The sequence below is a fragment of the Triturus cristatus genome, chromosome 10, assembly GCF_964204655.1.
Source record: "Triturus cristatus chromosome 10, aTriCri1.1, whole genome shotgun sequence".
In the NCBI taxonomy this organism is placed as follows: Eukaryota; Metazoa; Chordata; class Amphibia; order Caudata; family Salamandridae; genus Triturus; species Triturus cristatus.
The window spans coordinates 991,615,670-991,630,835 of NC_140593.1; the positions used below are offsets into that span (position 1 = coordinate 991,615,670).

Here is a 15,166-nt window from a genome sequence, read left to right on the forward strand (position 1 = left end):
TCAGCATTAATAAAATCAGATTTACTGACATTAAATTGCAAGTTTTGGCAATGTGTACAGTAAAGTCATTTAAAAAATATTCCTAATATAAAATATTCTAATGAAATTAGAAGGGGAAAATGTACATAGATTTTCAATACGTATAGTGCTGATCTGCCCCTTCCCCCAACACCTGCCCAAACCCCCCAAAAACGCATGCAATTAGTCAAAACCAATGCAAATTATACCAATATACCTTTGTTTTAAAAATTTAGAAGGTCGTCGGTAAGTGGAGTCCATCTCATTCTTAAATATTCTATATTGCGTTTAGGGCAGATATATGGGGAGCTATAGTAAAGTGTGTTAAGTTATGGAAAACTCTTTCTTAATGGAAGTAATGACAGGTCTATACTGTTGCGGCATGGAGTTTTGTAAAATAAAATTGCCTTTGGCTTTTTAATTTACTGTGTTACTCTTTTGACATATATTTTTGAAAGCTGTCCAAGAGAAAGCCTTCGTTTGAGTTATTGACTTTGTCGCCACAGAGTCTTCTCTGATGGAATATGTTAAATCTAATCTCTCCATCCGAAGTAATGTGATTGCTGAGCCCGCACAGCAGTTTGTCCACGTCATCAGGTGATGCTTGGAGATGCATCTTTTGATTGACGGCTTATGATGGGGTTTGCTAATTTTAAACCTAGTAGTAATGCTTTGTGAGACCTACAGTCAACACCTGTTCTAAAATGAATTTATTAAATCTCCTGGGGCCACGTTATCGCCACACTCTGTTTTTACACAGCCATTACACTTTCTCTTCTGGAAGCCCAGTATATTTGAAGTTGCAGCGAATTTGTTGTCCTCTTTGGAAAATGATCAGTAATTTGATTGTTTACTTTTCTGATGGGCAGCAAGTGATCATTTGTGGTAAGGAAAGCTCTTTTGTACCTTTTTATGATACATAAATACAAAAATATTTGATCTTGATAGGCACCAGAATCTCGAAAAGCACAATTGATGAGTATACTAGTTAGCAAGGACAGTGTACTAGTTGGCATGGGTTTTACATTTTCTGGGGCTTTCTGCCATATTGTGGTATCATTCTTGTACTTTTTCTGTGGCATTTCAGCCTTTTGCGTATTTTCTTTTAAATAATACAAGTCCAAACAACACAAGCACAGTAGAGCCTTTTATTGCATGTTTTGCCCAAAATGGTTAAAAAATAACTTTGAACATCTTTTGGAGTAGTCTTTCCAAGTTCTTTTTGAAAAAAGTCTACAGGGGTTCCACAGTAAAGTAAGGAAGAGCTAGAAAAAGCCTTGGGCTACAAGGCCATTGTAGGCAGCAGCCATATGCTGCCAACATCACTGGCCACTAGAGGGCTGCACATTGCAAAAGATGCTTTCAAAGATTGCCTTATTTTGTTGAGAGAGCACAGGGAGCATCAGAAAGGTAAAATATCATTTTACTTGGGACTCCGAAAAATCCTTGAACTGGAGTTGACCTCGTTTTGCTTTTTTAGCACATCAATCAAATGATTCTCTGGCCCTGGCTCGGTGAGGCTTAGGAGCCCCCCCCTCCCCCCGCACTTTAGCAGCTTAAGTGGAGAAAGCCACTGAACTCGATGGCCTTGTAATCTGGGTCCCACTAAATATTGATTCATTTTATGTTTGCCCTTACGTCTGTAGGCCTGGAGATAAGGGCTCATAAATGATATGGAGGAAAAGCAGGGCTGAGAGGTGAGGTCAAGAGCTGCTATAAGTGCCAAGTTTGGGAAAAGAGATGGAAAAGAAAATTATGAAAATCTAATTCTAAAAAGAAAGCAATGATCAGGAAACAATGTGTATGGGGGACGTGGGGAAGGGGTTAAGATACGATTAAAAAAATAGTTTAAGAAAATACAAATTATTGTAGCTAGAAACTAGTAAGGAGGAAGGGTGAGGGGTTAAAGGCTGAAAAGAATGGTGAAAGGAAGGAAATGAGGAAATAAATATGAAAGGACTGAAATGTGAAAGGAGACGTAAAAGGAAGGAAGGGTCAGAACAACAAAGAAGGTTGCAAGGATGAATGGTTAGAAGGATGAAACTTTGGATAGATCGGTGAAAGGATCAATTAACAAAAGGTTGGATGAAAGGCTGTTAGCATAAATTGATGGAAGAGTGAAAGGATGGATGATCAATGTGTAAAGGGAATGGTCATTGAATGGGTAGAATGATGAAAGGAAGGATGTACGGATGAAAGGGTGGATGGATATACGAGTAAAAAGGTGGATAAATTAATGAGTGGACCAGTGGATGGAAGGAATGTCAATGGATTGTTGGAATAATTAAAGGATGGGGTAAAGGATCAGAGAATGGATGGAAAGAATTGGAGGATAAATGGATAATCGGAGGATGTACCGGTGAAGAGGACAAATCTAGGAAGTGTCGGGCTTACTGTTTCTCTCATTTCGGTGTCATTAGAGTGTTGGTTCAAAGTTGGGGTTATGTTAATTTTCTGGCTACTCCCTTACCCTGGTTTTTAAAGCCTGGTCTGTCCCTTGGCATAACTGTATTGAATTGCATTGAAACTGTTTAAATAGTACTACCCCAGACAAGGCGAAAATACACTTAACTTCGAGTAGAACGCTATTCGGAAGTTCAGAGTTAGTGAGCAATCTGTTGGTTAATGGAATTAGTCTTGTGCTCTCAAATAAACTATTCCATGCTTTTACTCCAGTTTCTTTGTTGTACATTAATGACTTGGTGTGCTCAATAGAGGGGGTTATGTGAGAAGCAAACGGTTGATGGAATGAATAGATATTATTAGCTTGCGGGGATATGGTTTGAAAGAGAGATTAAGAAAGGCATGCAATTTAGAGGAGTCTAAATAAACAGGAGGCATGCATAGGGACATTCAAAATAAGCATGGGAGTAAGTTCAATAGCTTAAGTCAAGGTCATTTTTCATGCAGGTTGTTAGGAATATAGCATAGAAATGTTTGTATATCATGCAGTCTGTGCATGTAAAGCTGATGAAAGAAACACATTTTATTTATTTATTTATTTTAATTTATTTTAAGGTTTTTATAGAGCGCGTAGTCACCCTTGAGTATCCCAGCGCTGAAACCTCAGACTCCTAAGGCGGGGGCAAAGAGAGGCTGCTGACGAGTCAGGGGAAAAGAAGAGTTTTGAGGGATTTTCTGAACCGTAGGAGGTTTGGTTCAGCTCTGAGATTCGGGGGGAGTGCGTTCCACTTTCTAGCTGTATTGACAGAGAAGCGGCGGCCGCCTATGCGGGCTTTCTTCACCCTGGGGACAGTGATAAGGTTTCCCTGTTCAGACCGGAGTGCTCTCGTAGGTCTGTATGGAGTGATCAAATTATTCAGAATAGGGGGGCCGGCGTTGTGCAAAACCTTGTGGGTCAGACAAAGGGCTTTAAAAACGACTCTTTCCCTCACGGGGAGCCAATGAAGTTTCCTCAGAGCTGGTTTAGCTGAGGCTCTCGCTGGGGTGTTCGTGAGTATGCGCGCTGCGGCATTCTGCGCTTTTTGCAATATTTGGAAAGTGGCTTCCGGTGCTCCGAGGTAAATGGCATTGCTGTAGTCCAGTCTGGATAGAATTAGGCCTTGAATTAGCAGAAGACGGGACTGGGATGGTAGTAGCGGGAGCACCTTTCTACAGGATCTAAGTATGCCATAGCAGATGCCAGCTGTTTTCCTAGCCTGAGTCCTGAAGGTGAGATCTGTCTCCAGCCACACTCCCAGACTCTTGACCTCCGTCTTGGGAGTAGGGGGTTCACCCATACAGGTGGGCCAGAGATTTGAAGGAAGGCTCCCAGTGTTGTGACCTAGGAGCAAGATTTCTGTTTTTGACCCGTTTAGTTTGAGGTCTGAGTCATTCATCCATTGATGGACGTTGGAGAGACAGTCTCGAAGATTGGCGGTCTCTAGCTTGGGGTGAGAAAGTGTCACCACCAGCTGAGTGTCGTCAGCATAGCTGACGATAGTGATTCCGAATGGTGAGACCAGCTCCTCCAGTGGGGCCATATACACGTTGAAAAGCGTGGGGCTCAGTGAGGAGCCCTGAGGCACTCCACACCGGAGGGGGATAGAGGGGGAGCGGCTTTCTCCTTCCCAGACTTGGAAGGAGCGTCGGGAGAGGAAGGATGCGAGCCATTTCAGCGCGCTGTCTTTCACGCCGATGTTATCCAGGCGTTGGGCAAGGACCTGGTGGTTGACAGTGTCGAATGCCGCGCTTAGGTCTAGGAGGACCACTGCCACTGATCCTCCGGTGTCGACAATTTCTCTTGCCCTCTCTACGGCAGCCAAAAGGGCGGTGTCAGTGCCCTGGCCTGGTCTAAAGCCTGTCTGGGAGTTTTTAAGAAGGTGGTTTGCTTCTAGGAAGTGGGATAGCTTTTTGTTAACAAGCTTCTCCGCGATCTTACCTATCCAGGGGAGGAGCGAGATGGGTCTGTAGTTGGATAGGACCGCGGGGTCTAACGACGGCTTTTTGAGTAGACCTTTGACGACTGCCTCTTTCCACTTTTGTGGAACTTCTCCTTGGATAAGCGAGGTGTTAATGAGGGCAGTAAGGTTAGCTGTGATGGTCTGAGTGATGTGTTTAGCGAACCGAACGGGGACTAAGTCACTGGGGGCGCCACTCTTAGTAGAAGCTAGGGTTACTGCCACTTCCTCCTCAGTGACTGGTCCGAATGACACTAAATATGGTGAGTCGGGTTTATCAGGGGCGTTCCCTAACGCAGGGGATAGATCCTTTGCTTTGTTTGAGGCAGCGGATTTGGTAGCAGGAAGGGATGAGAGAATTTTTTTGATCTTATCGTCAAAAAAATTGGCGAGGTTGGTACATTTTTCTGCGGCTGCTTTGGGGTCCATGGGTATCTGCGGGGGGGCTGGAACATAGAGAAGCTCTTTGAGGATAGAAAAGGTTTCTTTGGCTGAGCAAGAGGAGTTCTTTATTTTTTCCTCATAAAAATGGCTTTTTGCGTTATGGAGGGCTAGTTTATAGGTTTTCATCGCTGTTTGATAGGCGTTTTTCTCCATCGCCGATTTGTTTTTTCTCCATGTCCGCTCTGTCTTTTTACACTCCTTTCTTAGCATATTCAAGGGCGGGGTGTACCAAGGGGCATGGTTAATCCTTTTTACATGCTTAAGGGAGCTGGTTAATGGGACAAGGCTGTTTAGGGGGTTGGAGAGCCAGCTGTTGAATTCTCTATCGGCGGTGTTAGGGTCGGTTGAGAGGGGGCCAGCGGATTCCCGTAGCTTAGCTTCCCATTCTTCTGGTATTAACTTATGCCATCGTCTAGTTTGTATCCTAGTCTTCTGTTTGAGGGCAGGGGTGGACTGGAGGGACCAGTGCATAGGGACCAGTAAATGGTCGGTCCATGGGAGGGGAGTGGGATTTTGGGTTTGGAAGTTCCTAATGTTGGTGAAGACAGGATCAAGGAGCTATCCTTTCTCGTGGGTGGCTTTAGAATTCAGAAGCATGAGGTCAGCTGACATAAGGTCTGCTAGTAGGTTTGCGGCTGTGTTATCCGCTGGGTCCAGGAAGTGTAGGTTCAGGTCTCCTAAGAGGAGGAAGTTGGGAGTTGATATTGTTTTAAGGAGGATGTGGTCCATCAGGGTGCTTGAGAAGTCTCCTAGCGGGCCTGGTGGTCGGTATATCAGTAGTCCCGATAATGAAGTGGATGGGGAGATCTGGAGGGTAAAATTGCAATTTTCACAGTCCTTGACCGTGCCCCCATCGATTCTACAACCGAGATGGTCTTTATATAGTATGGCGATCCCACCACCTCTTCCGACCGATCTGTTCAGACAGCGGATTTAGAATTGTACTGTAAAGGAATGTCACTTTCAACAGTCTTTCTAGAGACACTTTAACTTTCAAGAGGTGGCAGATACTTGCCTCGCCACAAAAAGCCAGCAGATTTCATGTTGACACCCCTTTACGAGCGACCGTCAAGCAGTGACATTTAAGCATATCACCAGTACCCGTAATTACCATTTAACATTGACATCACCACTGAGAAAGCTATTGTGCACATCGCCCCACTGGAGGTGCGATATAAATACTTGCAGACCCATAAAGGACACCTGTGTGTACCTACTTCAGGGGTATATTAAATACTATGAAGTATGATTATAGTTTAAGCAATTAAATCATGTTTCATCATACAAACTACACATATAAACATGTTATGTAAACACTCACCAATTTAATATCAAACAAGCAGTTAATAAACATGTTTCAGCCATCATCATTCGTAAATTCAGTGCATAGTTTATATATTACGATTTATCACCTGGTGCGGAAGGGCGTGGAAAAGTGCTGGCCCCTGCTCCACACCCTGAAGAGCACTGGGCACCACAAATCAGACACCACGGTCCACAGAATGACTGTGTCTTGTGGCCACACCATGACTCACTAGCATTCACCTTGCCTCATAGCCACAAAAGATTGTCTAGAACGTGCTCCAAGTTATACACAGGCCCTGCATATTGTCCTAGTTCTCTTGTGGCTGGAGATTGTGCCATGCCTCAGACTCTCGGGCGCCTGTGCCGAGGTCAGTGGTATGCAAGGTTCAGTGGCCACAATCCAGTGCAAGGGCAAAGACTTGAGAGGGTGACTGAAGTACAGTGATTCACTCGATTTCTCAATACAAGCGTCAGCACGCGAACCATAGCTTACTTTTTAATCTTAAGAGATTCCCGGAATTTGCAACACTCCGTAGATGGAGGTGAAGGGTTTTGGGGGGCTTCAATGTGTATTTAAGGTCATTGTCTGCAGGTAAACTATGTAAGCAACCCAGACCCTTAAAACTTCCTTTTTGTCTACCAGACAACCAGAGCTTGAAACAAGGACTTGGAGTCATCAAAGTTCAGCCCAGGGGAAGTGGAAGTGACATCATAACTCTTTGACTCTGGGTGACGTTCCCACTTTTCCTACCCTTAGCTCCTCATCAACCTTATTCATTAGGTGTTGGGCGATGTGGAAAACTGTACAACCCTGTTTACTTTTTGTCCCTGCTACTGCCTTCGTGACTGCTAAGATCAGGTTAGCAAGTGCAGTGTCAGAAAACAAACCAGAACAGGAGCTGCCACCCTTGGCAATCCCCAATTGAAATCCTGGACTTAAAAGAGTGTCTGTTGCCACTGACGTAGGTCCGAGGGAAAGACCAGACACCAAAACCTCCGAGAACTGTGCAAATTAGAACCTGAAACCCAGTGTTCTGGATTTTGTTTTCACATTGCTGCTTCTCTTAATCCATACCTAGGTTTTGCTGAAATTATAGCGATCTACTCAGATTTATTCTGACTTCTGTGAAAAAGAGAAGTTGTAACTAGTTCATTTCCCTATGTATTTGTTCAAGAAATAACCACCTAGTCTTGGTCTGCTGGGTGTTAGCATGATAAACAAGCACATATATCATACAAAATCCCACTCCTTTGAAAAGTTAGTACAACTACTTACACACTGTTAGTTATTTAAGGCAATTTCCTCCCTTCTTTACCTTCCTGTGCTGGGCTTCTGCACGGATGTTGGCCTGGCAGCCATGACTGAGATCTGCCTCCTTGCCTGACTACAGATGGAAGCGTAGCCTTGGTAACAAGTGTTGGCCTGGTAGAGAAGAATCTTGGATGGAATAGCCATTTTGCCAGATTGTAATGGCCCTATCATCGGGTACACCGCACTTTTCAGTTCGATTTTTTTAATGGTTTTAGTGTATTTTTTTTACTTCAACTGAACCTCTTGAACCAAACTACCAGATTACAGTGACTTGTAATGGGTGTGCCCCCTGCATATTGAGTCAACAATACCGATGGGACGGAATATCGAAAATAAAATATCAACAGGCAAGTCTAGATTTTCTCTACCTAACTCTACACATATTTTAATGGTACGGAGATTTCGAGTTAGGAATAGCAAGTCTATGCTTCCCTATATGCACTTACCTTTCAATATGTTGTCCCTAAATATTCTGTTCCTCGATATTCGTATGCTACGATATTGTTGGTGTCAATGTTCATTAGTACAATCCTTGTAATGGAAGGACTGAGAACAGGGTGTCCTGGTAACACTAAACTAGTGATCTATCGAACTGCATTTCTCTTGCTCTGTGTGTGCAGCCGTAGGTACTTGTAGAGCTTGAGAACAACAAAGCACCTAACAAGGGTGGGAGCCCTAAGATACCATTGAGGACCAGTCGCAAGGAAGCAGTGCAAGTTCTAGTGATGTCGCCTCACAACTCATGCTACAATTTCTTAAAATGCAACCTCTTACTGCTATCATGTGCCTAATGTTTTTATGCAAGGCATTCAGGTGGTGTTCTGCCACCGCATTTTACCCCTTTCCTATCTTCATACATGGTGACCATGTCCTCTTCAGCTTCACTCTTCGTTACTCAGTGCTGTTCTCCTGTTTATGTCCATGTCCTGAGCCTTTCGGACTCCTTTGCTCTTCAGGCATGGTGCTGAACACCGTCGAGCCCGGAGCATGCGCAGACATCGGGAGTAGAAAAATCCTCCAAAGGCCCCTTTGTCTTTTGTTGTTACTATCCTGGGTGGTGGTGTTCAGCATGAGGCGCGGGGGGGTTCTGTTAGTGTAGTTGTGAAGCACTGTGCATGCATCGAGCTCTTGTGATTCAAAAGTTATCCACAATATGTCGATGAGACCACCGCGAGGGACCAAAAGCGAGGCAGTGAACTTAAGTCTGAGACCTTTAAACAACAGGTGAGGCTGTGGCTCAACGTGTGAGACTCACTCCCAATGAGTGAGATCATAGTGGTAACCATACCAAATGACTGACAAACCCCCAAGGGGTTAGACTGAATCCCATGGAGCTCGTTTCGGTGTGTGAGACTTCCACTGCGTGAGACTGTACTCCAGGATACGAGATTCTTACTCAATAAGTGACACTGGTCTCCATGGTGTGAAACCAATACCCACCGAGTGTGGCTGTGCTTCAACACTCACTCCCAGTGAGTGAGTCGCCAATGTGTGAGACTGTCTTAAGACGTGATACCCACTCTGATCCTGAAACTTGGGGTTACCCGGACTGTTCAAGCTCTCTTGAATTGTTTTTAGGCCTGGCATGGCAACTCAAGCTGCGTCCAGAGGAGTAACTCGATCCTGTCATACGGTTGGCTGTTCGGTGCAACATTCCACCTACTCTATAGTGCTTGGATTGTAATGCACAAGGGACTATTTTCTCAAAGTATTCTAAATTATAGCGCAAAAAATGTATGCAAAACATGCATTGCATATGGAAAGCGTTTTCTGTTTTGTTCTGTTCTTTTTCTTTGCAGTAGTGAATGTTGTGGTTAAGATTCTCATTTTAGTTGCTGGAGCTCTCCATGCACTTGTGGGCCATCACGGGCATTCACAAATGCTGCAAACTGCTGTATAATGTTTGCATGATTTCGCACATTAAAGCCAGACCTATTGCCTCTGCCAGTGCTTGTTTCCTCTCTGATTTTGTGGCGAGTTCCAGCCGCCTGGCAGGCGCACATGGACATGACTGTGCGAGTGTTTGCATGTGCGTGTTTTTTCTCTGCCTCCCTCCCCCCCCCCCCCCCCCCTGCACTTCCCTATTTTCCGCGCTTCCTTTGTTCGCCCGCACACTCGAGGGAGCTCAGACCTCATCAACAAATAGATAAAGTGACACGTTACCCCGCTTCCCACTAACCCCAGGGAGCAGGGCATCAGAGCGGGACCTCTGCACCCCCCACCCCCTCTCAGACTCCCTCTCTCGCGCGCCCCCTCACCCCGGCACACTCGCAGCCTTCCGCCGTCTGGGTCTCAACTGCCGCGCGGCTGGGACGCCGCCGAACGGATAAGGTGTCTCGCGGGGTGAGGGGGTGCAAAGCAAAAGGGACGCATCCGGGTACCCGCAGCCGCCTGCGGCTCCCGCTGCCCTGCACGGTGCCGGTGCAGTGCTGCGTGTGCGCGCGATTGCTATTCCAGGCACACTCACATACAGACACGGCACACTCGGGAGATCACACAGGCGAGCCTAGCCCCCCTCCCCGCTTCAGTCTAATAAAACCTGCCCTCCAGGGAGCCCTCCCACCCCCTCCGAAGAGACTTCATTGCACACAGCCCCCTGGGGCCGCTCTGCGTCCCTGCGCAGCCCGGTGTGTTTGTGTGCGTAGCGTGGACACCCACTTCTCCCCTACCCTCATCATCACCTTCCTCCACGCCCCTTTCACTCCTCGCTCATCCCCCCCACCTCTCCGCCGCCGCCTCCTGCCTCTCCTCTCCTGCTGCCTGCCGTGGGGAGCCCGCAGTCAGACCCCCCTCCACCACCTCTCCCGCCACCCCACCCCCAGGATGGATGCTACGGGCCCGTTTCTAATTACCTGCTATCCCCGAGTGGTGCATGAATAATCGCTGCTGAAGGGCTGCTGCTGCTGCTGAGGAGGGAAAGGGAAGGACGAAGCGAACTACATCTGCTGTGTTTCTTCTTCTCCCAGGGATCTGACCCGCGGCTGCTGAGCTCTGGAGAAGCAGGAAGAGAGAGGGGTGGACCAGCTCCGGAAGCGTTGCAGGTACTGACTTTATTTACTTATCTTTCGTTTCACTCCAAACCCACTGCTGCCCTTTGTGTTTGTAGCTTTCGCTTCATTTGTTATTTTCTGATCTGTTCCCATTTCTCTTCCCCTCCCCTGGGATGGGGTCTGTGGGGTCTAGGTGCATTGCACCCGTGGTCGTCCTGGTGCAGAGGAGTTCTGATTGGCCTGCAGGGGTCTTCTGCAGGCAGCCCTGGGTGAAACCTGGCCCTGCCTTGTGGTGCTAGAAGTTATTCTTATATTTGGTATTTATTTATTTATTCAGGCTGAAAGTAGTATTTCTAACAGACATGTTGTGCTGAAGCAGAGTGGTGGTACAAAATATGGAAGTTGGTTTTTGTGACATGAACCAGGTGGGTGATGGAGGTGTCGTACAAAGCTGCTGTTGCGTGTCACATAAACTGCGAAGACCAGCAGCGACAAGATACATCATAGAGTTTACAGTCAGCAAACTTTGGTGTAACGAGCGACGTTCACCATTCCTGAAGTAGCACTTCAAGGAAGTTTTGAAGTTGGTTCATCATTGATGGAAACCTGGACATCTTCTCCTCTTTGGTGAAGAGGATGCTTCCAGGCGTTGACGAGGTAGCCAGAGGCACAGTTAGTTTGGAAATGGATCAATGTTGTCACGTCCCTCAGATGCCTTCCCCCGCCTCTGGGCACCAGTGTTGAAATAAATAGTCCTTCCTGGTTTTTTCCATCGTCTGTGGTGGATCTTTATCTGTGGGTCAGTGGTCTGTGGGGGATGGACATGTTGAACTACAGCCTCTAGTCGGGGCCTGTGTTCATGCCTCAGGGAGCACTGCAGATCTGCCCGCTGGTACCGCCTCGTACCCTGAGTTTATGATAGCAGTAGAGGGTCATTTAAGCCAATCCTTGCCGAATGCTATACCTTGACTTCATTTGGAAGCTCATTCCCTTAATGATGTCATGTTTGTTATTGATTTGACTCCGTGCAGTGCTCAAGGGGCGGTACTTGTGCAGCGCTTTCTATAGATGTGTGCGTAGGACAGAGAGCACCTTGATGGAGCTGGAATAGAGAGTCTGCTGTCTCATCAAATCAACATCTTTGCATTTCTGATCTCTTGAGACACATCATGTGCCCACAGTATACTAACACATAATTTGCAGAAAGTGTTTTGGAGTCGTGGCCAGTTCCAAGGACTCAGGTTTTTGTCAAATAATTGACCTAAGGCAGAGAGAGAGAGAAAGTTATTTTTCTCAGATCACACATTTTAGACAAGTGAGAAAGCTGAGATTGGAACTCGACTGGATTATTGAACGTTCACTGCAGTACTGTGTGCTGTTTACTGTGCATCTTGCATAGCACAGAAATATAGTCACTAGTATGCTGCCCCATGTAGGCGACTTTAGGACATGCATAGAATAATTTAAGATTACGCCATTTCTAATACTCCTTTTAGTTTTAAGCTTTTTTTGAAGTGCTTATTCACTAAACGTTTTTATTAAGCCTTTATAGAGGTATTCAGCTTGTTTTTAAACTTACTTAGTTTCGACACCTAAGAGAACTGACACACGGGAAGGTAATTGGTTTGACTAGGCTCACACTGCTGGATCAAGTTGAAAAACTGTAATTAGGTCTCCTGGTTCTGAGTTGACACCTTAGCCATTAGGCCATATAAGATAATTTCAAAATTAAGAACTGATGAAAATGAATGTCATACTGCTTCTTGTTTAGTACCAAATAGGCACCGAAGTGGCCTTAAGTCTGTCTGGTGACAGGCAAAACTGGTGTTCCACAGCCTCTGAAAGTGGTGGCAGGTTGAAGAAGCTTCTTGAGAGGTCCACGCAAGTCGGGTGGTAGGCAAAGGACTCACTCCATTGGCCACTATTAATCTAGTGATGGTTAAAGAAGTGCCAGCTAGACTCTGCAGGTCTTGCAGAAGAGGTGCACAGACGTTCCCCCTGTGTGTGGTCAGGAGCACTCAAGTATCTCCCTGCAGTTTGGTGAGGGCCAGGGGTGGCTTTTTAATGGACACTTTGTATCCAGTAGCTGATGAAAGAGGTGATGGGGTGTATGTGTTTGGTGATGGTCGAAAGGTTTGCTTGGTGGGTCTTGACTGTCAAATGATGCGGGGGAAGGGGTGCTTTTGCTATATGGGCCTGTAGCAAAAGAGGTGATTTTGTGATCTACTTGACTATGGCAAAAGAGAGGAGTCTGTGGTCTACAGGACTGGCAAAAGGCGTGATTTAGTGGCCGGTGTGACTATTGGAAAAGAGGTGATTTAGAGATCTTTGTGGCAATAGCCAAAAAGGTGATTTAGTGGCCTATGTGGCTAACTTAATTGGAGATTTGGTGACCCTTGTTACTATGACGGAAGAAGTCTTTAGGTGACCCCTGTGTTTCCGATAATGGCCAAAGGGTCTAAGTGGCTGTTAGCAATGCTGTTGGTAGTCTAATGATAGTGCGGAAAGAGTGGTGAGTTGGCCGAGTATTTGATTGTGACAAAAGTGACGGTTGGCTTCCCTTGTTTTTATCCCAAAAGAGATGATTTAGTGTAATGTAATATGTGACTGTAACAAAAGGGGTAAGTTGATAATCTGTGTGACTAAGGCAATAAGGGGGGTCTGTTTGCATATGTGACTATAACAAAAGGGATTTGGTGACCTATGTCAGTATAACAATGATTTAGTGTGCTATGTGACTACCAACAAAAGGGATTTGGTGGCCTCTGAGACTATCAAGAAAAGGAGTTGGTGGCTTATGTGACTACAACAAAAAGGATTTGGTAGCCTCTGTGACTCGGACCGAGGAGGCGGTCTGGTGGCCCCTCTGTGACTCAGCTGATGGCAGAGAGGCTCTGGAGTGGCGCCTGCCAGGCTGGTGTATGCGCGTGCCACTGTTCTCGCGCGCCACCAGGGCACGCAGCAGTGTGCCTCAGATCACACAGGCTGCCTCTGCCACGGGTGAGGCGGCGCACGCAGCCTCCGAGAAAGGAGAGTGCAGCAATTACCGTACTGCGGACAGAGGGGAGGGGGGGAAAAGCATTAAGATGAAGAGTCGAAAATGAAAAGGACGGCGTCGAGGCACGCACAAAGAGAGCTGCAGTCCAATTTACTGTACGAGACAATGAAGGTGGGCAGAGAGCGGGCTAATGAGGCGCTAGTGTTTGAAAGGGGCGCCTGCCGCACTACAGCACCTGAAGGGACGGCGTTCCCCCTCGACGCTGGGACGGGGGAGCGGGGTCAGTTTTCAGCGAGAGGCAGTGCACCATAGGGTCCTTTTAAATCGGGGTAACCGATTCACAGCACGTCTTTCATAGGATTTTCGTCAAAGCCATTTGAGACGGATAAATGGAAGCCCCACACCTCCCGACCCCAAATATTACCTAAAAATACGAACAATGGATAGTTTGAAAAGGAAGAAATGAGTGTTTTGTCTCTGAAATTGCCATTCACTTTTTTTCTACCTCAGCATTTGAAATGTAGATAGATGTGAAGTTAATAAAAAATGAGGTATTGGATTTTCTCTGGAATTGGATTTTGGAATTTTTTCTTCTAACCATGCACACATCGGTACTGAAAGAGAGTACATTGCAGTCAATTGATGTCCGAATGAAGTGACGCCTGAGGGACGATGTTTGACATCTGTCAGTCTCTTGGCTTTAATCTCGCTGGGGGCTGTGGTGGGTGTCTGTATTTTGCCGTGTGAAAAACCAGGCTGCTGTCTTGGGTATGGGGAGAATGCCATGTTTGTTCCATGCCCCCCCCCCCCCCCCACACTTTGCGTGCCTTTGTTGTGCTTTTCAGATCATGATCTCTGTTTTACAGTACTTTGCATTCCAGTCACATGTGTATAGCGCTAGCCACCAGGACATTCATTCTACAGGGGAACACTTGCACGCTTTAGAATTAAGTAACAGCTTCACTGCTATGGCAGGTAAGAACAAGCATTGGCAAACCCATTAGGTCTGGCATTGGCTGCCAGCCTTTTTGCTTTGTCATGCATGTTTTGTGTTTTTTCATGTTTTTTTGCAAACATTTGGTGAAGAAGATGCTTGGCCCGTATCAATTTTAAAAAAAAATTGCTAAAAGCAAAACATTTTTTTTCTTTATTAGTCATTGGCACTTAAGGGAACATCTTTGTGTGTGTATGTGCACCTTGTGCATGGGAAGAATGCTGTCCCTCACTTTGAAGTTAGCCAATGGCTGAAGTGGGCTGACCCACCCATGCTGTATTGGTTGGAAGAAAAATGGGAAGGACACATTAACAGACAAATACGTGGAGAGCACTGGCTGAAAGCTCTGGAACTATGTCAAACATGTAATTTCAGTAAAATCAAAAGGTATTGGCCAACACCAGACCTAAAAAAACCATGAAAAGGCAGCCTCTGGAATGTGCAGGGAAACAGATATGGCGTTTCTGTGCTGTTTTTTAGACACTTCACACCTCGCCTTCATCAAGGAAGTTTACCCCAGGTACAATCATCAGAAGCCTCAAGTGTGCAAATATATGCTTGGGGAAAACAGCTACTTTTTCTATTTTCAGTGATTGCACGCACATTGGCGAGAATAGTCTCATGACCGAAGAGGAGATCACTCAAAACGTAACCTTGTCATCAGAAGACCAACATCTCTCAAAGTTGTTTAACAATCCCAGTGCC

At 46.0% G+C, this 15,166-nt stretch overlaps 1 protein-coding gene across 2 annotated transcripts in view; it reads left to right on the plus strand.

Annotated features, from left to right (window-relative positions):
- The window catches only part of RAI1 (retinoic acid induced 1), a 593,546-nt gene that overhangs the window by 142,010 nt on the left and 436,370 nt on the right, over nt 1-15,166 (plus strand). For both annotated transcript variants that reach the window (XM_085628940.1, XM_085628939.1), the window contains exon 2: nt 10,446-10,520. The gene's annotated coding sequence lies outside the window, so the exon portion shown is untranslated. The remainder of the gene's footprint in view (nt 1-10,445; nt 10,521-15,166) is intronic.